Raw genomic sequence first — 23,550 nt, 5'->3', positions numbered from 1 at the left:
ACTATAGACGTATTAGGCAAATTTACTTCCAACTTCTAAATCTAAAACTCTCCAAGTTGCTCTTTTCACCTGTCTAATTGCAACCCTATTTACATTAAAATGCTTCTGTTCCTTTCAGAAGAGACTTATTGGAAGCTGAAATACGTATATATTTATTTTTTAAAGTATTTATTTTAAAATTAAAGTTTTAAAACTTGTATAAACAGGAATAAAAGGAGTAGAGTGAAAATTCTCTCCTCTCTCTGCCTCTGTCTAGTCTGCATTTTCAATGACAATCACTGTAGCTGGGCCTCTGTTGCCAGTACATACATGCTTCGAGAAACATTGTATACATTTGGGAGGAAATATATATATTTATGTGTATTTCTTTTTCACTTTATAAGAAGTCTTGGAGATATTTCCACAACAGTACATCAAGTTTCTCACATTTTTTATTTTTTGAGGAAGATTGGCCCTGAGCTAACGTCTATGCCCATCTTCCTCTATTTTATATGTGGGACACCTGCCACAGCATGGCTTGATAAGCAGTGTCTAGGTCTGCACCTGGGATCTAAACCAGTGAACCCCAGGCTGCTGAAGCAGAGCATGTGAACTTAACAGCTGTGCCACCAGGCTGGCCCCTCATGTTTTTTAAATTGGCAGTGTGATCTCTTGCATAGGCATACCATAACTTTTTGAAACAGTCACCTTTCTTGGATGGTTAGGTTGCTTTAGAGATTGATCCAAGTTGTTGCCTGTATGAATAGTTTGTTCTTTTTGTTGCTAAATAGTATTCCAAGGTATAGATAGACCATAGTTTGTTTCATTGATTACCCATTGAAGCACATGTGGGCTGTTTCTAGGTTTGAGCTATTAGAAATAAGCTATGAACATTTGTGTGCAAGTTTTTATGTGAACGTAAGTTTTCATTTCTCTGACAAACGTCTAAGAGTGCAATTGCTGGGTTACATGGTAATTTCACAGTTAGCTTTTCAAGAAATAGCCAAAGGCTTCCAGCATGGTGGCACCGTTTCCATTCCCATGAGCAATGTATGAGTGATCCAGTTTTTCACATCCTCGCAGATTTTGGTGTTACAACTTTATTATTTTGGCCAGTTTGATAGGTGTGCAATGGGTCTAATTTTTCAGTTGTGAAATGTTACAAATTGCATTCAGTAAGGACCATCCAGAAATTATAGAAAATTAGAGCAGACTTTCGTTTTTCCAACATGGGATAATTCTTCAAAGATAAAAGATCCTTTACAATTTTTTTATTGTTTGATTTTTGTGTAGACTCCTTTTATCTCCCAATATTTTCTTTTCCATTATATTTCCATTATATTTTTCCATTATATTTTTGCCTTCACTTCACTTCAGTTTTATCTCTGAGAGTATTAAGATGGTAGTGTGATTTTTCTATTGCTACTCAATCTGACAAATATATAGTTCTGTGGTTATATGAGGAGAGACTTCTGATTGATAATACCCCATGAGATATACACCCGACATTTTACTCAGATTAAACTGTAGTCTTCTGATTTTAGAATTCTCACAATTGCAGAATGTTAAAATGTTAATTCTCTAAGATATTGCCGAGAGACAGATGGGATAATTATCTACATATCAAATATAATTGTTTGGAAGCTACAAATTAAATCATGAACCAAATTTCTTGTGCGTGAAGCTCAACTCTAGTGAACTCCCTTGAAGAATTGTAAGTCAATAGCTTTCAAGACCACCACAACTATATTTAAAATTAGTTTCGCTTACAATTTGCTAAATAGTTATATTATCTATTTGTAACTTAAGATAAAATATCTCACAGTACTTCTTTCTGTTTTGCATTTTGCCTTGGACATGTTCTGCTCCTTGATGTTTTACCAACTCTTTCTGTAGATGACTCTTAGCCTTCGTATCTCTGTGCTTTGGTTATTTTCTTGGCGAGAGCTGAATGCTGTCATCCTTGCACAGAAGCCATGCTAATATTCTCTGTATCCTTCCAATTTTAGTATATGTGCTGGTGCAGTGAGTGCTGCTGAGCTCCAGATCAGGTTAAATCCTTCTGCATATATTTCCTTAGCTCTCGTTTCATAATACACATACCGGTGTTTCCTCAGTATTATTCATCATCCTTTAACAGAACTTCTTGTTTATTGTCAAGAGGAGGACCATGTCTCTTTTGCTCATTGCTGCTTTCCTGGTGTCAGGCTGGTGCCTTGCCAATGATAGGCATTCAATAAATCTATAAATTTTTGTTGAATGGTTGAGGGAATGAAATAATGCACTTAAAAATACCTCCCATCTTCTAAGTTTCATGGACATGTTCATTACTCTTTCTCCAGTAAGTACTTTGTTCCTAACTCCCCTTTCTTGGAGGGTGAGCAGGTTGAGGAAGTCAGAAGGAAAATGATGTCAGATGGAAGTACTGTAGAAAGTTGTCCTGGATTTAGTTTCCTCCAACCACTTTTAGATATTCTAGACTTATAGCTCCATCTCCTTTATCTGGTATGCTGTCTTTTGGGAAATCAGAGTTCTATAAAATGTATAAATGTTTACTTCAGATCAGTGATCTCTGAAGTTTTATACATAAATCAAATGCTATCAGGTTGCTCCATTTTCTTGTCTTGAAAAGACTCAATGTCATTTTGTGGTTATGTCTATGGAAGATTAATGCATATTCAGGTCAATTCATAGAAAGGAATTAAGAAATTCTAATTAAATAGAAAGTACATTTTAGAAACTATATTCTCTTAAAAGAATATTTTAGGTAGATTTTAGCTCAGTGTAAACGAGTTAGTTATTTGAATGTTATGAGTCATTATTTTTAAAATTATAAATGTTCTTTTATATTTCTTTCTTTTGTAAATTAAATAGTGTATGCATTTTTTTTTAATTTTAAAGGGGAAACGATTGTGCTTAAAGTGTTTGATCATCTCATCTCTTGAAAACCGTATTTCTTTAATATTTGAATAGGTATCATATTTACATATGTTAATAATCAATAACTATACAAGAATGTAGTGAAAAGTCTTTCTCCCAACCATGTCCTCTACCCAATTTTCACTGCACCCCCATTCGATAAGCATTATTTTTTGTTTTATGACATCATCTCCTCTCATAGGAAATGAATTAAAGTGTAGAGTGTGTTATCAGATAATTAAAATAAATCCTCTGTAATCAAAAAGTGAGTCTCTTAAAAGTCCTGCTAAAATGTAACAAAATAGGTCATGGCAGAAGATAGGATACCTCGCTTGTTAGATCAGGGACCAGCAAATTTTGCCTCTGGAAAGGAACAGATAGCAATTATTCTAGGCCTTGGAGGCCATAAAGTCTCTTTACAACTGCTCAGCTCTGCTGTTGTAATTTAAAAGCATCCATAGACAATATGTGGATGAATGAGCACGTTTGAGCTCGAATAAAACTTTACTGATGAACATTGAAATTTGATTTTCGTGCTAATTTTTATATGTCACAAAATATTATTCTTGTTTGGATTTGTTTCCAGCCATTTTAAAATATTAAAATCATTCTTGGTTCACAGGTCATAAAACAACAGGCAATGGGCAGGATTTGGCTTATGGGCTATTGTTTGCTGACGCCCGAAGTGAATGAAACACAATTCATTTCATTTCTAATTGATTTTTTTCTGCTTACATGTACTTAAAATACTGATTATTAAATATCCTACTTGTCTTTTGTCTTACATATGCAATTCAATTTAGTATTTAGGGAAGAAGACATAACAATTATTGAGTGACAATTGGGTGCTTGACACTTTTTGGACTGTCTCTCACTTAATCTAGTCACCAGTTCTCTGAAGTAGATATTCTTAGTTCTATTTTATAAATACATTAATGAGGAAAAAGGGGATTAGCAACATTTCCAAGGATGTATGCGTCCTAGGAGGTGGACTTTAGTTTTTCCCTTAGGTTTATCAGACTCCCTGTTTATAGAACTGGACAACTATTTTTCAGCCCCATAAATATGGTGCTTCCAGTTACTACAATACTCTGCTCATGTTTAGGTGTTCAAAGTTCTGTTGGTCATCAGTTTTGGTTGTTCAATGCTGCTATTTTCTCAAAGATGTAAGCAAGAAAATTGAATTCATATTTATTTTCATTGCTTAACTTTTACCTGAGTGATTTTGCCTTATCTAGCTTCCTTTTAAGGAGAATTGAGTTGGAAAATTGATAAATGGAGTTTGAAATACAAGGAAATGTTTTTTTCAAATATGGTCCCTGACTTGCAGTTATATATATAATTTAATTTTTAATTTTGCAATTTCGGTCCATTGCCTGTTTAATCCTCAGATGTTCAGAACATTTGCTGACATACCCATATTAGGAGATTATTTCTCACGTGGTTGGAGGAAGAAGAAGTGCTTTTCTATGGCCATTATAAAATATATTGAAGTGCATATTCTTTTTTCTGGACTTTAAAACAATTCAGAGTGATTCTTTTATTCAACAGCAGCATCGAATTACAGTCGCAATGATTGATAGTAAAATTTGGCTACCCTTCAAAATAGAATTCAACACAGGAAACACATTTTAATTTACTTTATTGTTCTTCAAATTTAAGAATTTGGAAAGATACTGATTTATTTCATAGAGATTATTTCAGAATATTTAAGAATATTATTAAATTATTTGAACAGAAAATGTTTGAACAAGGTTGTTAAGGTAAAAACAAAAACTAATAGCCTGCCTTTGTAACTAATATTATCACTTGTTAGGAAAAGGTAAAATATTAAGTTTGCGTTTAAAGCTTGTACTGATAGCTTGAAATATGTTAATCAGTTGTGTGGTTAGGGCCTGCTACAGTCATCAGCCATGCCATAAGATAGTCTCTCTTTAGCCCTGGGAAATACACATTTTGGAATCGTTTTAGCAGTTTGTGGGTTAATCTCTAGTCTCCAAGAGCATTCTGTATTTAAATAATTAAATTATTGGTTCTAAATCATAGGGCTTTAGCTATCGGACAGTTTCTTTAATTTTAACGATTGTTTGAAGGCTAATAATTAGAAGATTTGCTGAATGACCTGTCGATGTCAGAGAAAATAACTTATTTCCTATCTGGTTCCAAAATTTCAAGCAGAAGCTAATACTGAGATCATGCCATTGCATTTTATTCTATTGATAAGAGGTGCAGTCATTACTTAATGATTACCAAGATAAATGGGGGGGGTGCCCTTTTTTTTAGAAGACTATTTAAAGTAAAAGCTAAATACTGTGTATGATTAAATTGAAAACACCTGCCAAGAATGTGGAATAATGTTGTCCTAAATTAGAGACATTAGTATCATTAAAAATATTGGTTGTACTTATTTTTAAAATTTTTGACAGTGTAAAATATTAATATTTTGAGATTTATAGGCATGAGTCAGAAATCTATAGTCAAAACATGATCAGCTTATTGAAAAATGCTCGGTATACCAATAATTATATTTCATGTATGCATAATAATGATTTAAGAAATCCCTGTGAGGGCATGGTATTCCCAGCAGTCAATGTAGTGCTCAGTATCTATGAGGTATTCAAATATTTATTGAATGAATTAATAATTGGTACAGATCTTCTATATACTTTGTTTTCCCAAAGAAAAATCTTATTTTCTTCTATTCTTATTTCAATCATCAGTAAAAGAAGACTATTATTTCCTTTTATAACTGAAGAAGCAGAGTTAGTTTATAATGGATAATTTCAGTGAAATATATTCGTTATTTTAAATTTTTGTTTGTATTCATTTCTGATTTCTGTTTTCAGGGAATTATTTAACACCACTGCATGAAATGCCCTTGCTTAGACAGAAGATAAATTTGTAACAATAAAACACAAAGAGGAGGCTGAAGCCATTTATTTATTTTTCCTTCAAATAGTGATACATTTCATGGAAGTGCACGCTTCATTTCTCAAGCTCTAATTCTTTTAATACGTTTTTAATTTAATTTTTCAACAGGGTGGTGCTAAAGTAATAAGCAGAAGTTAGGCAATTTTAAGAACAGTCAATGTAAGACAGTCAAATGGTCCATTGAAAATTGAGTCTTACAGTTTAGTAAAAAAATTTTAATATGGCTTGATATTATATACAGTCATAGATACTTCAGATTAGGATTCCCTATGAACATAATTACCTATAACTTGTGTTTTATATAACATCCTTATCCTTTAATGTCCTGACGCCAGCAAAATCAAGGTTATATAAATGTACAAAGAAAATAAGCATAATTAAAAAGACAGTTTTTTGGACTCTTTTTAAAGAGCCCAAATTGGCATAAATTTTACTACATTTTCTCAAATATTAGCTAGAGTGGTTTTCATCTGTCACTTTTAATTGGAATTACCATGAACTTCTTCAGGCTTCTCTAGCTTTCCACTTTGTGTGCTACTGATACGGCTTTTAAATAGGAGGTCAAACAGTTTTACAAATAGATCACAACTGAAAAATTGGAACTTTGTTCTTTGAAATTTCAAAGATAAAGCCAAATCACAGAAAAAATGAGATAGTGGGTGGCCATTTGTTGAATACATCATCGTGTCCTTACCTTTATGAGGACCATGATGCAATGTCTCAGACTCATTTTAGAATGCATCTGATTTTGTGAGGGCAGTTCCCAGAGTTGTGCGATTTCAAACCAACTGATTCATGCTCAGCAAGCTGAACTATAACAAACCATAATGTCAGGGTAGTGATTTTGTTCGCATTAAATCATATGCATGGGAAGGGAAATTATAATCAGAATTATACTTTGATAACATGGAATCAGAGAAACAGAGGAAAGGGAGGTGTACGATGTTGAATGGTACATAGTCCTGTTGTAGCTAGTCTCTACTGGAATTATAATCGAAGAATTTTCCTCTGACATTGGGAAGGTTGACAGTTCATCTGTTTTTATATTCCCCAAATTGAGTTGATTCATCAGAGAGAAATCAGTGAAGTCGTGTCAGTTCTATAAAGTGGTCTGCTTTTTCTTGCAATGGACTTTCAGATCTATTTATTATACATTCATAAAAAACCATAAACTTTACTTTTGTAGGTTTTCAGTTTGCTTTTTTTTTATTTCGAGCTTTACCTTTTAATCCAATGTCAAAGAAACAAGATCTCTTTCTCTCTTTTTTTTTTTCCTGTAAAAATTTTAAAGGCTAAGATGCAAGCTTTCTTTTCATGTTTTTTCTATTTAATGTTAATTTAGTTGCAGCAGCTTTCTTGGTCTTCCCATTGCCTTCTTATTCTTCATCTGAGAATAATCTCAGGACATAGGCATTTCTGTATTAGCTCCAATAATTAGTCTCCCAAGTCTAACAAATACTATGTTAATAATAATTCTGTGGCTTGCACGTATTAATTGCCTGGAGCAGGGTTTCCAAATGAGAAACTTTAAAGTAATGTACCTAGCCAGTTGTGTACTTTGAATGCAGAGACAATCTTCCTGATGGTCTAGTAGGAAATCAGTTTACTCTGTGGAACAATACCTCTATTTATGATTTTCTCTCAAAGTAAAAATGTATTGAAAATGGTTATCTATCAAAGGCATTCATCACTGAAATACAGACAGTCAACAGCTGTGGGAAGCAATCTTTGCAAATTGTGCTTTTCTGAAATAGTGTATTATATGCCTTACGTAAAAAATTCTCCTCTTCCCCCCGGCCCCCCATCCATCACCGTCCAAGCTTTTGTCCACTCAGTGCAGGAATACTGGGCGTCAATGACAGATATCATGCATTATCTGCAAATTGTGAATGAAAGTCAACTTTCAATGAACAAAATTACTTTCTAGGCTGATTCTGTATGAGAAGAAGAGTCCATTGGCCCCTGCAACATGGTACAAGTGGAGAGGTCTTTGCTGCTCCCCACCTACTCAATCTACCCGTTCTTCTAGCGTCATGGACTTTCATTCATAGCACTTATTCCAATTTGTAATTGAATATTTATTCTGTGTTTGTTCATTTTCTGATTCTTCTGACTATAATGTAAACTCTGTGAGGGCAAAGACTATTTTTCTTTTATTCACGGCCTTATAGATGATGCCACTCACAATAGAAGACATAAAAATTATTGAAGAATAAATAAATGCTTCTGTAACCAAGCTGAGACTTTTCTTTCCCCATGGATTGACTTAAAGAATTGTAGATTTCTGACCTGGGAAGAAGCTAGTCCAATCTCATTTTACTGGTGGCAAAACCAAGCATCTCAGAAGATGGAAGAACTTGAAAAGTTCCCGAATGCTTTTCATTCAGCATGAATGAATTAATTGATAGCACTATCAATTATAGCTATCAATATATCAATATAGCTATCAATTAATACCAGTAGAATTGGTTCCTATTCATACTTATTTCTTTCTGGATCATCATATTTCTCTTTTTAAATGATTCTTATGAGACATAAAGACATCTCGCCAGAGAAATAAAGACCATGATCTCTTTTTGTAATTGAGGGATAATTTTCTTGTTATACATAGAGTCCCGAGAAGGCCAATAATGTTGAATATTGCAAGAGCAGTTCACCACATCAGTAGCTTTTCTCATAGTCATTCTGTCAGCATCAGAGAGAAAACCTTGTGCTTTAGAAGATATTAGTAGGCAGAGGCATAAGCCTAAGTTAGATTGTGATATCCTTGATCATCGTCTAAGTCACTAGCTTGACAATACTAATTCCATTCACTACATCATTTATATAATCCTTGGTTTGCCCAGAAAAAAAATGAAATTCTAGTGTGCCTGATTAGAGGTCTCTGTGTATGTCGATTATTAGAGAATTTCCTTTCCTTTTGAATAGCTACTGCTCTCCTTCAGAAGGGGTAAAATTTGAATGACCAAAATGTATGTGGGAGGAAACAATGCTCCTAGGATTGCATGCAGAAGTAAGCATTCTGGGCCCTTTATTTCATTGCAGTGGTTTATAAGTAATAGGGTTTAAAGCCTTGATTTATAAGAAGAGCTCAATAACTTGTTTATTCATCAAAGCATATTAATAGAATGGAACATTATCCTATAAACATCCCTTTACATGTGCAAAAGTTCAAATATAGCGTGCAAGTAGCTGATTTTGGCTCAGCCTCAGAGAATTTGTTAAATACATTAAAATTATGTTGCTGCTGATAAATTATTGGAGATTGCAATATATTCACAATTTTCCTACTTTTTTTCTTTTTATTTCATTTCAGAAATATTATGCTCATAGAATTCTGCTAGGGATGATAAAAATTCAAGGATGAAATAAGAAACATATGGTCTCAAGGATTATATGTATCTTCTCTCTTGTTTATCTCAACATTTTCCTTCTTTTCTGGTTAATAAGACCCATGTTCCAAGTCTGAGTTTGGAAATGTTAAGGAGTTCCAGGATGTTAAGTTTAAAAATGAACTTAACTGTTGAGTTTTGTTGATGTTAGTTCTGGAAACTCAAATGATATCCAAATACGTTACATGGAAATTGTACAAATCACCTACTTTTTCCTGTTTCTTGCTTGGCTACTGCTTGTGTTTATGATACTATTCAGAGTCAGAATGAGTTGTTCCTGGCAGCATGTACTGTTAGCCCAAACTCTGATGTTTTGAAAAGATGTTCATGGACTAAAGTTTTAAGTCAGAATATTATTTCTGTTGATCCTCATTTGCAATCACTGTGAAATAAATAAATATGAACATGTGATAAGGCATCCCTTTCCTAAGAGGGGAAAAAGACTAATGAAGACTTTGGTTACTCAAAACCCACTTTCCTGTAGTATTGAGCAAAAGAAGCTAAGTCGCAAATTTGAGTATCTTGACGGCTCTGTATAATCAGAGCAAGAAAGTTAACTCACAGATAAGCCTACCCGGGTACTCCCAGTCACCACTTTATATAATTTCTAAATGCAGGAAATACGGCTTCAGCAGCCACCTCCTCACTTCTACCAGCAACCATTTTAGTCTAATTACATTAAATTGCGGAAGTAAAGGCATCTCATTACTTCATGGAGAGAGATTCTAGTACAGAAAGGCTAAATATCCTGCTGAAATAATCATGGAGCTCTCGAGTTATTTTTGTTACTTCAATAAACTTACCACAAATCTATATTTTTCAGTGATAATACTGTGAAGCCTTACTAAAATGTCTGTGTTTTGGGGTGAAATTTTTATCAAATTGGTGTGTGATAATAATGGTTATCTTAAGAATACCAAGTTCATAAATGTATGAGAAAGAAAACAAATTGAGAGGCTTCCACATGTCAGTTTCTATATTCGATATTTCACATACATTCACATGACTGTTAGGAAGTAGGAATTATTACTGCCAGAGGAAACTGTAAGTCTCAGGACAGGTAAATAACCTTGGTGCATTCAAAGTCCTATAGTTCATCCATCTCACAGCTCGATTTAAATGCAAGTCCTATGGCTCCGAAGGTTGTCCGCTTCCCTCAAGAGTTTAATCCTCAGATGGCAGCCTGTCCTTTTGAAAGTTGGCTTGGGGATTCTGCTCTGAGAACTGTGAGGCTATCTTTTCCCTGATGGGCTGGTTGGAAAGTATGGGTCCAGCTCAGTTGGGTTAAAGAGAATACGTCCTAAGCTCTAAACAGCAAAGCCAACATGTTGTACTTGAAGGGATGGAATGAATGACCCCCGTAGACTATTCAGAAACATAAAAGTTATGAGGATTTTTGATAATAGGGCTCTTGATCCCTGGGTAGTGATAAGGCAAGAACTTATGTTCTATAAAATCGCTATTTACAGTAAATAGCTGGCCTTTGATTTGTTCTTGTAAAGTTCTTGCCTGAACCTAACAAATAACCCTGGGAAGTTGGCAGGGGGCTGACGGCTAATTGGCTGAACTAACTAGTAAGTAGCAGTTAGGACAAGGATTTCTCATTTCTGACTCTGAGTCTGATGTGATTTCCAGCTTGACGTAATTTACAATGACCTAATGTCCCAGCCAGCAGCTATTTGGATCTTGGTAAATGACATTCAGAAGGTGATTTTGAAGGGAAAGCATTTTAGGAAGTAAAATCATGTTTAAACCTTGTTATAGTATGTTACTTGGTACAAATGGAGTGTCTTATTTTTATTACATAAGTAGTACATGGGAACTATGGGATAGGTGGAAAATACAAATTGACAACAATCACCAGAAACTTCAAAAAAACAAAAACATAATTCCAGCAATGCTAGTAGTTCGATGTATAATATTTCAGATTTTGTTTTCTACTTTTCAATCAATTGGCTCTACCTAAACAGGATCAAACCACAATAGCATTTTGTAGCCTAAATTTATTTATTTATTGGTTTTCCACTTAATAGTGTTCCATCATTATTTGTGATTGCATACTGTTGCTTACTATTGATGTACCAAAAAATATTTATCTAATTTTCTGTTATTGGACAATTACATTGCTTTGATTTTTCACAATCAAAACAAGATTATCATGAGTAAGGCTACCAAAAATGTTATGTACTCATATAAATTGCTCATATCTTCCTAGCATTTTCTTTCCCTTTTAATGAGACTTGTACATTTCATATATTTCTCCATTTTTATGAATTCATTCATACATGTATATCTTTTGTATATTTTGCCATTGTTATGCCTATAAGAAACGTCTCCACATTTACTGTGTCTCTCGATGTGTCAGCCATTTCACTGGGCACTTGTTAAACAATAGCGTCATCTTGGAATTTAATATTCATTGTGTATGCAATTTTTCATTATAGAAAGTCATTGCTGTTTGAAATATGATCACTCACATTTTTCTGAGTTGGAAGGCTTGTGTGTTTGGTAGACATGGACTCAGTATCATGGACTTTTCTTAAAATTATCATCTGATTTTCTTTGCCAGAGAAAAGGTTATAGGTTATATTTTCTGTAACCAGTGATATGTTCTATCTGTGGAATGTCCAACATCCTGAAAACTAAATAAATATAAGTAAAAGATTTTCAGAAAGAAGCAGAGAAGACTCTTGTGACAACTTATTGCTATTAATGAATGGACGATGCTCTGTAAAATAATCATGTTAACCAGTGCAGTCTTCCTGCATCATCAACCTTTCCTTAATAGTCTGTCAAGCAATGCTGAATCAAAGATAGCATTAAAGAAATTAGAATCAGCTGCTGGAGCCGAAATGTTTACATCCTATAAAATGTTTCCAAAATAGTGGTAAAAACGAAAGAGCCCATTCCTTTGATCATGCAACTGGATGAAAGGAGGTGGTGGCCATAAACAAATTTCCTTCTCTTGAACAAATATCTGAGCAGAAGATCGTAATGTCTCCACAGCTACTCCCTTATGGATCCACATTTGTGCCTTTTCCACGACTTCAGCCATCAATATCTGACTCAAGAAAAAGGTACTGTAGAGTAAGCTATAACATCAACGGGTTGAGATAATGAAAATGGTGTGTGAATGTTTTTGTTGATGTGGAGAAAGCTATCATTATTTGTTCTTTACTTATATATTCATCCCAAATAGAGTACTTTGAATAATTTGTAGTTGCGATGAACTTGTGTTGCACATTTTAAATATATTTATTTTAATGATCAACAAGAGATCGACATTTCAGAAAATTCTCTTTAACATTAGTAATATTCAATTCGGTGATTTGTTTTAAGATACTTTAGAATAATTGAGTATATAAAGTATAATCCCACTTAAATCATTATCAAATTGCTCTCATTCAATGTAGTATCTTTTCTCTAACATTATTGTTTAAGTGGAAGGTATTTTGAATGTGCTATGCCCAACATTTGTCCCATAAAAATTCATTCAATTACGTTATTTATTTTAGGATACATATTCAAGAGTGAAATATTTATGTGTAGCATAACTGTGGGCATCAAAGGTATGGAGCAATCTAACGCACAGTTATTCATGCCTGACTTCTTCTGTTCTTGACTGACTACAATAGCTTTCTCTTGAATGCCTGCTCCTGCTTCTACTCCTTTTATCAGCACATTTTTGGCCAGGCTGCCAGCATTGCAGGTGGGGTTGTTACAAATACCTTGATGTCGCCAGTCAAGGGAATAATTCTACCTAATGAGCGAGGGAAGTGCTAACCACTTTTTGTTACTGAGAAGCAGTCATGAGCCAGCAAAAAGGAAACTCCCACAAAAGATAAATGTCTACTCCATTAATGATTATATTTTTTATGATCAACACTTAAAACTAAAATGCTTCTTCCTTAAATGGTCTATGGTAAAGTAAGTGTTTGGGTAATAACCCATAATGGGTAAAGATTTATCGCATTTCCGATTGGCTCTTTAGTCAATAACACCTTTTTTGGCTTGGATATTATTAGAAAATTAGAAATCAATGGATACCATTTCTATTTGATTCTTGCTTGTACAGAAAGATGGTTACTCTGAGAGAATGAGGAAAGGATCACGCATAATTCGTTTTTGCAATTGGAGTGGCAGCTTAGAATTTTCTGTTGTGCTCATAGGAAAACAAAGAGTAATAAAACTAGTGGTATCTAAACACTATTTCTCAACCTTTGTAAATACTAGGGGCTGCCTAGGATTGTAATAATGGGAGTAAAATATTTGTTCAGACTAATTCCACATCTTATTCTAACTTTCCAGAGAATATTATCTTAGGCAAAATCAAAAGGACTTGTCTGTCTGTGGATTTACAAGGATCACAGCACTGAGGTACTCAACAAGTTGAAAAATTGTTTGAAAATAAGACAGGACGTTTTGACATGAAAAACATAAGCTTTTAATTTTTTATCTGGAAGTGTGTGTAATAGACATGGTCACTCTCCCCTAGAACTGATTATGGAGATTGTTAGACTAGTAGCATGATAGCTGACATTCCATTATTGACCATTATCCTGTTTTTCTTTTATTTCCAAAAATGCTTATAAGAGGTAGTTAATTGAAGTCCATTTGAGGCTAAGAAAGTTGGTAAGTTAAAAAGTAAGGGAGAAGTAGCAGGAGAATTTGGTGCATAAGCAAGAGCCATGCTCTAAGAATCAGACTTAATTATGTTCAGTTCTTGCACTGTCACTGTGCGTGAAAGAGGTACACATCAGTTCAAATCACTTTTCAGCTCTGGGTTCCAGTTTTTTATCTATAAATAAAATATAGCTCTAAAGAATTTCCTGTATAGAAGGAGTTATGGACTTTATATCTAGTGTTAGTACAATATAAAGTATAAGAAATAGGGGAGTAAGTCTTCAAAATGCATTTTTATTTTCATTGTAAAATTGCACTTTTATTAGACCCCAGCTTTATGACTCAGTAGTGGTGTGAGCTTGGGCAGCATGCTGAACTTCCTGAGGCCTCACCAAACTCATCTGTATAATGAGGATAATGATTCTTAGCTCAAAGGATTTTTGTAATATTAAATTAAAAAATACATGCCTAGCATATTGTAGGCATTTGTTAAAATGCTCTCATCCACCTGGGTACTTAAAACAGTAAGACTGATTAATATAATAGAAGTACATTTTGGAAATGAAAATTTTCATTGGTAATGAAAATATTTTTCGTCTTGTTCTTATTGGTCATTTGGGATCATTTTGTCTTTTTATTTTATTTTTACCCATATTTATCAGTTTGCTACCTAATGATGTGCAAGGCATTAGGATAAAGAGATTGGGCTAAGTAATTGTTGAAGATGCATAGGTGGAAAAACAGGTTTCTTGAATAGTTTCTTGACCTCCAGATTGGACCTTTTCATGGCAACTGCTGAACTAAACAAGTTAGGAAATCGTAACATCTGCAGATTACATTGAGAAATGAATTCAACTCTATGCTTTTATAATATATTTCTTCACACGAATTATGTTCCTTCACATGCACTAGCCACTCTGCTTCACATTAAACTAATCGGAACTTTTCAAATTGCAACTTTTTATTTAAATGAAAGCTTCTGAGTAAGTAAGCGTACAGCTTCCATATGCTAGAAGTCCATACTACTTTCAAAGAGCACATGCTGATTCACAAGCAGAATAATGGTTTCCTATTAATAATTCTTCCCCATGAAAGAAATTCAAGCAGCTTTTAAGGTACTTGAACTGTAAAGATAATGGCCTCATTTGGGGGAAATTTGTTACATTATTAATATCATTGATTTCATGTCACCCTGTTTTACTAGTAAAGTGTTGGTGTTTACATGTGAATAATTCTGAACGCATTTCAGGAAATTTTACCCAACTTTGTGGTGGTGTGATGCATTTCTGTGTGTGCATTTTCAGCCTTCTTGGTGGTGATACCTTATATTTTACTAACAGAAGACAAATTACTGAAGCTAATAAATGGCTCGGGTAAATGCTATGAGGGCCACCTTCTTCCATTAAAATGAATAAAAGTAATAATTTGCCATTTCAAAAGACCTTTTGTTTCTTCAACAAGAAGATTGAGGGATATACTACAGAATCAACACTTGGGGTGGGGGGTGGTGCAAAGAAGTTCAGGACACTCAGTGATTTTGGGTTCTAACTCTTGAAGAATAGACAAGAATTCATTTGATCATCCAAGTAAAACTACAAGGTCAGTCCTGACCACGGTCAGAATAAGTGATACTTCGTATTATATCTATATTTATATAATGGATATACACATAATTTATATACATGTATATGTGTGTGAACATTTGAGTTGTTCACAATTATATATCGTTTGCCCCCTGCACACACACATGGTTGGTTGTCGTTATCCACGCTGGTTATGTTGTGTGAAGTCTGTGTGAAGACTGAACTCTCAGACCTGGGCTGTGGCTCCTAGGGAGACGCAGGATTAGTTTCCTGCCAGCCTCGGTTCATGTTTTTGTCAACTGATCAACGTGACCTTGTTTATGTGTGTTTCTGTTTAGAGACACCTTATTTATTATATGTTTTTTCCAAATAATTAAATATATACAGTATTTCTTTCTAATAAAACACTAACGGAGAAAGATTTAATGTCTTCTTGATCCTGAATAACAGGACCGTAAACTTCTTTGGCTTCAGCCCTAGTATAGTGCCGTCCATGGTGCTTTTCTTTTTTTGGTCATCTCATGAATCCACAAATTTAGCTGATTTTCCATCTTTTCCATAGCTTCATCATGCGCTACAGATGTTAATTTAATATTTTCCAGAGCAGGCTCACATACAGATGGGTGAATTTCCTCTTCTTTTCTCTGGATGAACATTGAATTTATAGCCAATAACGCTGTAACTCGTTCCTGAAAGAGGATATCGAGCAAACGTCTTTTCTCTGTAAGGCGCATCACAGCCTTCTTGCGTTTAGGAACTAGACGGCACCTCAGCTGTACTGCTTGAGGCTTATTTTAAACGGTGAAATCACCAACAAAAAGTACAAAACCATGACGCTGTTCGGTCTATTTGGACCACAGAGAGGATGCTTGTTCAACATATGGGAGCTGGCACAAGAAGGCAGAGTGTCATCTGTTCAACCTCAGCTGAGAACTTGTCCTCCAGAAGACTCAAATTTGCTGCTTCACAAAAATCCACAAGTTACTGTGACAACGCCACGAGTATGGATTTTGTCCCTTTCTGTCTGTCCACTCACTGTTCTTCAACAATCAAAAACCACTCAATTGCAGATCCTTTTCTGGTGTTTGCTTTTCTGTTAAATGACACTCACACCTCGTCAGATGTTCAAGCTGGAAATCTTGGAGTCAAATTTGACTTATTCTTCTTCACAGGGACCTCAATATATGACAAATCACCAAATTACCTTCTTTCTATTCCTAAATAACTGTTTGTGTTTTTTTTTTCATTTACTTAACGTCATCTTTTTTCCTGGAATACTGGTCTTTTCTCAAATGTAGTCTTGAAATCTTGACCTTTTTAATGCAATCTCTATACTGATGCAAACTATCAAAAATCTCAGATGTAACAAATAATTCTCTATTTAAATAAGTGGCTCTCCATGATCTTTAAAGTACAAGTTCAAACTCCTTCATGTGACTTAGAAAACGCTGCCAACTTTTCATGATCCCCTTTCTTCACTTTCTCTACTCCAAGCATAACAATATAAAATAGAAGAAAAACTGAAGATTTTATAATAAAACCCATTGGATTTACTAAAGTTGAAATCTGACATTTGATTTAATTTTTTCTAAGCTAGAGGACAGTTTATTTAACATGAAATTAGATCTAATATGACTGTCCTTCCTACCTGTAGCTAGAGATACATGTAAAATGAAATTCTGGTAGCTAGGAGCTACCTCAGTAGACTGAAACCCCAAATACTAAACATAATAGTGCCAAGGTAGAAATATCATCATGTAATACTAGTGCCCTTTTTCAATATTATTTATGATAATGGTATTTAAGATATAGGAACATGAAGATCTTGCTTAGCACTGAAAATAAATCTTATTATACATGACTTTAATATGAATTTCTTTATTTTACTTCATATCAAGCATGCATCATATCATATCTTACATCGTATCGTGTATCATATCTCCTCTTTAGTGGACATCAGTTCTTTCATACTACTGGCATCCATTTGCTCGGTTTTGGTAACAAATCTTGATTTCTTTCTGGAAAAACACCTTTTTCTGCTTCTCAGCCCGTGGGCTTTAGCGCTCTCCTCCAGCTCACCCCTAAGCCAAGCCTCCAATTTTACATCGAAGAATATGATCAGGGCTAAGCCAATCAGAGAACTTCATCTGCTGCCCTCCGGGTTTAATTTAGGATGGTTACATGACACAATCAGATCCATTGACACCCAGTGGAAGTTTTTCTTGAAATTCTGGTAAAAACTTGTTCTCTTCCTTTGTGGACTTCACATGAACAGATGCAATTTCTGGAGCAGCTGCAGGCATCTTACTACCATGAAGGAAAATCTGCTTGGGGATAAAGCAAGGGAAATGAAGTTGGGAGATGGAGAAAAATGAGCTCTTGGTGAGAGCCACAAGCTCTTGCTTTAAGCCATGCTTGCAATCATCTCCAGGCTGGCACTATTCACTTTTGAGAGAGTTTAAATTCCTTTTTCATTTAAGATAGTTTGAGTAGGTTCTTTTTCTCAATTGCAAACTAAAGTCCTAAGTGATGGAACACATAACAAATAATATAGTCGGTTCAGGCATCTGCAAATTATTTTAAGAGTCAAAACAAAAACGTGTAAGTTTAGTAACTTCATTAATGCAGATTTTACCGACTCCTCATATGTATTATAACATTGTTTTGATATATGTACATCTGTTCTTCATCAGAAACTGCTGCCACTCTATAGCACTTTTTGCATATATACTATCTTTCAGTGATTATGTGTAATAGACTTATAACTCATTTATGGACCACTAAATTAATTTTTTAACTTTTGTTAACATGAATTGACACAAAGTAAATTTACAAAAAAGTTAATAAGAAAAAAGACAGAATTTTCAAATCTGCATGAAGAAAGTGAGAGCTGCTTTGAAATGGAGTTGCCCAGTATAGCTTCTTTCTGCATAAACATATCAGTTAAATATCATTTATAGAGTCCTTCATCTTCTGTGGTATATTGTTAGATAAAACTACAGATGTTACTGGCATTTCCGTTTTTTCTTTAAATGAGGGAAAATGTGATTCTATCATTAAGAAGAATAATTCCATTACAGTTGATTCTCAGCTATTTTCACAAGGTGTATCCATAGTCAGACTTTAATTTCACATCAACTTTTCCCTAGTTCTAAGGAACACCTTCCTTGTTCATGGTGAGTCAATGCTTGCTTACTCAGTTTTTGTAAAAATGAAATATGCATATTTTCATAAATATTAGCATTGTGAGCAAGTTTGCATGCTACTGGTATTCTTGAGTTTATCATCTATGTTATAGCGTGGAATGAGTGCCTGTTAACAGAAACCTGCCAATCTTGTATTTAGAGTTGGAATGCTTCTTGACAGGGGTTTGAATGTGAGGTTGTAGCCCTCTGTGTTCTTTTGACAAGCCACGGGGTCGTTGAAAGGGTCATGCTGTAGTTGTTTCCATAGCTCTGGATGCTAGTGAAGTTACCATCATCTCAAAAATGCTCTAAAGGCTTACAACAGAATCTTCATAGTTCCTTTCCCTGAATATTGGCAATCAGCGTGAGCCAGGACCTAGAATTTTCCCAATGTTCCTATAATATTTTGAAACATATTTTTCAATTTTCCTAAAACAGAGACATGGGTTAGAACGAGGGGCTGAATCCCCAGAATGGACTGAGTCATCAATTGTGGCTTTGTTTCATTTGTTCTTTGCGATGAGCTGTATTCATTTTTGTTTTCCTCTTAAAAACTAAAGATTGAAATTCAGACTTACTTGGTCTGGGAGATAACTTCCATGTTTCATTTCAGGGACAAATAGTTTCAAGATTCTAAAAGGCATGTTTTAGCAGAATTACTAAAGTGATACTTTTAGAATTGAATGATTTATTAATATGTAAAAGAAAAACATCCAACAGAATTAAAATGAATGGAAATCAACTATCCTATATTTTTTATATAGATGTAGAGAAGCAATTGACTAATTATCTAAGTATGTAAATTAATATTTAAATACTATACATGTACTTATTTAAATGTTTAAGTAAATATTTAAATGAATGTTCACATAGTACATATTATTAGCCACATTTTATCAGTAATTTATGTGAAGTGCAGTAGTTATTCTGAAAGTATCAGGAAGGAAAATATATATATTTTTTCAATGATGCTTCTCCCATGCAGAAGAAAATAATGGTATTACTACAAATCCTTTGTAGGACTCTGGAGGGGAGGTGGAAGGAGATTGCTGAGTGGGAATTCCAAATAAGCCCCAACATCAGCATATATAAAGAAGGGATTAGGGGATTAGAAAAATCTTCAAAAGAGATTTAAAATTGACAGCCTCATTTTGACAGATAAAAACATAAATAAGAACAAGAGAAAAAGCAAACTTTTACATAGCAAAATTTATTCAACACTTAGCAAATATATTGAGTATCTAATATGTGTACCTATCACCGTGTTATATTCTGAAAACAATCAAAATGAACAAAATAGACACAGTTTCTGCCTTCACAATTTTAGAGCCAAGTGAAGCCATTTCTAGCAGCTTTGGAGGGACACACAGCAAGAAACTTGCCCTGAAATCAACTCTTGATGAGGCTTATAGTTCGATGTTATTAATGATGCTTTCCATCTGGTCCTTGGTAGCTTCCTGCCTATTTCAGTCTATTTTTGCTCATTATTCTTGCAAAGCACTAAGCTAAGCTGTTTCTACTTTGCTCAAGGAAGGTATGCACTTTCAAAATGTAAATATGCCACATTTCTAATTATATAAATATTTTTTAAAGTTGCCTTTTTCCTTCTTTGACATTTCTGTGTCCTATGGCCTAGAAGCAGTTATTTGATGGCTAAGCTCCATTTGAAGGATAGAGATCCTTAAAAAGGCAATTTCAGTACGTTGTAATAAGTACTATGGTAAAAGAACACCAAGCAGAAACACGTGTGTCACTTAAAGATTTTGGTGAGGAAGCAGTTCAGGTCCCATCAAAAATGCAAAGGAAATGCAAAGGGAAAGCAAAAGAAAGCTTAGTTCATTCAAGAATCACTCCTTTTTCATAAGGTCCACCTGAATATTTTATTGAAAAGTAGTGACCCACAGATTTAAAAGCCCAATAACTTTTATGATAACGAAGTCTGGTTGAGGAAGTCAAGAGGAATTATGGTATGCTAGAGTATTCATATCCTCCATAGCAAATCAGAAGCATGCATTCTCAAATTAACAAATGTGTTCTTCCTTTTGAAGCAAGGTTATTTGGGAGTTTCTGTTTCCCAGCATAGATGCCAGATGGCAGTAGCCACAGATTGCCAGCCTCTGCATGCTGATAATTGTCAACTTTGGATGCTACGGGGTGTTAGAAGCAACTCCTGCTGAGTCAATTTTAATTCCATATATATATTAGTGAATGTCCACTATATTCAAGGCACTGGGCAAACAATTATAAGCACACACTGATTAATGTCTCTTTAGTGGAGCTTGAGGTTTAATGAGGCTTTAAGAAACTGCGTGATGATGATCTTTATTCTCCCTTAAAGCAGTTCTAAATTTTTATGGAACTCTGGATGCCATAATTGGAATTAAGGAGAGGGGGAGGATAGTCATGGGGAAAATTAGCAGATAGATCAAAGTACCTCCTTTCTCAGACACACTAACGTGATGGGAAGAAGAAAGTGGGTGGTTATTTCCTTTCTGATACTTTCCTCGGTGTCACTATACATCACTCATGCTAGCCTTAGAATAGAAGAGTTTGCACATCAAAGTGCTTTCAATGATGTAAAATATTTTGCAGCTGTTTTTGTAGATTGATACATGGATGGAGCTTCCATTTGGGTTCAATAGTTCTATTTATCACTTAGTTTTGTTTTACTTTGTTCTTCCACGTCTTGCTTTGAAAGTAAATTTTAACCTGATGGCAACTTTAAATATCTTTAGATCATTCTTGCAAGCTAGTGTTGACTAAGCGTGTTTATTACAAGCATTTGTTTTTCATTTTCTTCTTTCTTATTCTGCTAAAAGATTTTTACTACTCAAAGAACTCTAGAGAACATTAATATGTGCCCAAGTGAAAAGAGGATTCAGGTACAACTACATAAGTTTTGTCTGAATTACCAGAAGGATGGATTTGACATCAGCTCAGATCGGTAGAAGATTTCAGGGAAGAAAATCAGGAATTTAGGTTTGGTTTTACTGAGTTGGAGATGTCCACTAGAGATCCAAGTAGAAAAGTTGAGTAGGCAGTTGAATAAGTGAATTTGGGAGAGAGGACTGGGCTGGAGATATAAATTTGGCAATCTTGGACATATAGATGGATTACACTTTGTGTGCAGCTATAAAAGAGGACCAGTTATAAAAACAGAAGAGAATGAACCAGCCAAGGATACTCAGAAGGAGTAAATTATAAAGTAGGAAGAAAACCAAGAGAATGGGGTGCCCTGGAAGTCCAGTGAAGAAAGTGATTCAAGGATGAGGAAATTGTCAATGATGCCTGATGCCGCAGAGAATGAATCAGTAAGATGAACACTGATTCCTGACTTCTGCTTTGTGCCATATAGAGGTCACTGGTGACCTTGACAATTGCAGATTTGGAGAGGTGGAAAAGGCTGAAGAAAGAACAACGGATGTGGAATTGGACTCAATGATTTCAAGGCTTATCCTTAGTGAGTGTTATGAGCTGAATTGTGTCCTGCAAAATCCATAGGTTGAAGCCCTAACCCTCAGTACCTCAAAATGCGACAGTATTTAGAAATAGGGCCTTTAAAGGGATAATTAAGTTGAAATGAGGCCATCAAAGTGGGCCCTAATCCAATCTGACTGGCGCCCTTGTAAGAAAAGGAAATTCAAACACACAGAAACACACCAGGGATGCTTGAACACAGAGGAAAGACTCTGAGGACCCAGCCAGAAGGTGCCATTTGCCAGCCCCGGAAAAAGGCCTCAGGAGAAATCAACCTGTTGGCACTTTGATCTTGGACTTCTAGTCTCCAGAATAATAAATTGTTCTGAAAAATATATTTCTGTTGTTTAAGCCCCCCAGTCTGTGGTATTTTGGTATGGCAGCCCTAGAAAACAAATACAGCAAGTGTCAGCGTTTATTTCCTTTAGTACCAATCAGAACAGTGGCCAAGATGGCCAAGTGCATTCACCATCTTCTGCTGCCTAAGGGGTTTTTCTTAGTTCGTGCCCTGATGATGGCGCCTTTCAGGAACCTGGTTCTTTGTAGGGGATTTCAGAGGGGTTCTTTGTGGGGGATTTCTTTGACAGGTCTCCTGCCTGTCAAAATAAAAACTCCATACCATCAAAAATTGGCAGATGGCAGCAAGGAGAACAGCAGCTTTAATGCTAGCTTACTTCTCTGGATTCTTATTTTCTTATCTTTTCTGGCTTCTGAGGAATTCCCTGACTTTCCAACTAGCTAAGCCATACATGTTAAAAAGCAGTGTGGGGGATATGTGTGTGTGTTTGTTTGTTTAATAATTTATCTAACTTTTTTTTTTTTAAAGATTGGCACCTGAGCTAACATCTGTTGTCAATCTTCTTTTCTTCTTCTTCTTCTCCCCAAGGCCTCCCAGTACATAGGTGTATATTCTAGATGTAGATCCTTCTGGTTGTGCTATGTGGGATGCCACCTCAGCGTGATGAGTGGTGCCATGTCTGCACCCAGGATCTGAACTAGTGAAACCCTGGGCCACCAAAGCAGAAAATGAGAACTTAACTACTCGGCTATGGGGCCGGCCCCTCTAACTTTTTTTAGATATTTCTTTTGGGGAGGGTTTATGGGACACGTGTTCTACCATATTGTCAGAAGCAAAATCCTGAATTAGTTTGAAATCTTTTTTGGGGTAAAGCAATTTGCTGTTATGGATATGTTGCCAGTTTTATCACAGTCAGTAACTTGATTTTTGATCAAGTTGAGTTACTATTAAACTCATAGATGATCTGTATAACGTAATTGCCAGCGTGTCTGGTCAGATTCGCTCGAAGCAGACAATGATAGGGAATTTGGGTCGTGGGCTGTCCTAAGAAAGGTATGATCTCAGGCTAGGTGGCTCATCGCAGCTGAGGCAGACCCTGAAGCAGCGGACACTGGAAATTATCCAGCTATTATTGAAGGAGAGGGATCTGGGGGCCGCATCTC

General features: G+C 35.1%; 1 protein-coding gene and 1 pseudogene across 13 annotated transcripts in view; one reads left to right on the top strand and one right to left on the bottom strand.

The window, feature by feature from the left end:
- The window catches only part of KCNT2 (potassium sodium-activated channel subfamily T member 2), a 350,894-nt gene that overhangs the window by 51,964 nt on the left and 275,380 nt on the right, over positions 1-23,550 (top strand). The window lies entirely within an intron of this gene.
- LOC111771367 (U6 spliceosomal RNA) lies at positions 1,935-2,012 on the bottom strand (annotated as a pseudogene).

Source organism: Equus caballus, chromosome 30 (assembly GCF_041296265.1).
Source record: "Equus caballus isolate H_3958 breed thoroughbred chromosome 30, TB-T2T, whole genome shotgun sequence".
Lineage (NCBI taxonomy): Eukaryota > Metazoa > Chordata > Mammalia > Perissodactyla > Equidae > Equus > Equus caballus.
The sequence above is the reverse complement of the archived record's forward strand: the minus strand, read 5'-3'. Positions and strand labels throughout refer to the sequence as shown.